This window comes from Stegastes partitus, unplaced genomic scaffold, assembly GCF_000690725.1.
Source record: "Stegastes partitus isolate 25-593 unplaced genomic scaffold, Stegastes_partitus-1.0.2 Scaffold497, whole genome shotgun sequence".
Lineage (NCBI taxonomy): Eukaryota > Metazoa > Chordata > Actinopteri > Pomacentridae > Stegastes > Stegastes partitus.
Genome location: NW_007578228.1, coordinates 246,103 through 247,514, shown reverse-complemented (window position 1 = coordinate 247,514; position 1,412 = coordinate 246,103).

Sequence of the window (1,412 nt, the reverse complement as noted above, 5' to 3'; positions counted from 1 at the left end):
TTAATGTTTATAATGAAATGAAGAACTGTCCAGTGATGTTGTTCTCTGTAGCATCACTGTGCAGCTTCTTAAAGGATGAAAACAATCAGATGTTGTGTGACTAAAACTATTTTGCAGAGTTTTCAAAAGAGGCATCGTGTATCATCAAAGGTAAAAATTCATTTTAAATTTCTGAACCTGTACTTTTTTTACTTCTACTTGAGTAAAGGAGTTGAATCAGTGCTTTTACCAGAGTCTGTTTTTACCCAAGTATCTTTACTTCTACTTACATAAGAGCGTGAGTACTTTTGCCATCTCTGATAATAGCACGTTATCATTTTACCTTCATCTTACACCCTACCATAACATTCTGTGTTGTCTTTTTGTCTTGTTTAGCCTCTTTGTTAAACAGTCCTGCTGCTGTAACACCTGAATGTCTCTCTGGGATTAATAAAGTCAGTCTGATGCTGAAACTGAAGAGCATCACACCTTCTATGACCACCATGGCTTCTGTCTCGCTACAGTGAGACGTCTGCACCTAAATGCAAATGTTGAAACACTCACCGTTCATATTGGACACAGGATTTCTTGTTGCTGTTGGTGAAACAGGTGCACAGATGACTTTCCTTCAGCCTGGATGATCAGCTGGGGGACGTTTCTCTCATGAAAACTCAACAAAATGAACAGTAAAGCTGGAATAAAGTGTAAAATGTTTCATCCTCATCATGGCTTTAAACCTTTTAGCAAGTTGGACGTCCGGCCAAACCCCAATCAGCGACGACCCAGCAGGTGCTTTTGCTTCACCAGCTGCTGCAAATTACAGACGGTGACATCTCTGATTAAGATATGTGAAGCCCAGGCGACCAGCAGCAGCTTCCAGCTGTGTGTGGTTCTGCACTGATTGAGCTTCCAAAAAAAAACTGGATTCAACTGCATGTTTGACATTTTACGTCACGTGGCGATTTGATAACGTGACTCATCGTCATGTACAGCGCTGTAAAATAAACTCTACCTATGAGCTTCTGTTGGTGTGTTTTCTGCACATCTTGCGTGTTTTAATGATGCTGCATGAGAACGTTCTTTCCAGGTGTTCAGCGCATCTGCTCAGCCAACAAATTAGATAAGGTGTCTGGTGTTTAAGGGAACACACCACGAGTGCTTCGTGCACATATGCACGGCGGAGTGATACCATCTGTGGAGCCGTTAATATGACACATCATGAATATTCACACGCCCACTTCTGCTCCTGCAGCCTTCACAAAATACACTCATTTACATAATCCCCATACTGCTGTTTATGAGATGAGTAACACACACGCCGTCATACTTTTGTGCAGGTTTTAGAGTAAACGTTATGTAATTTAGTAGCATGTAAATAAGTCGCTTCATATGTCCACAAACGCATCACAGTGTTTAAATTGTCCTCATATCAC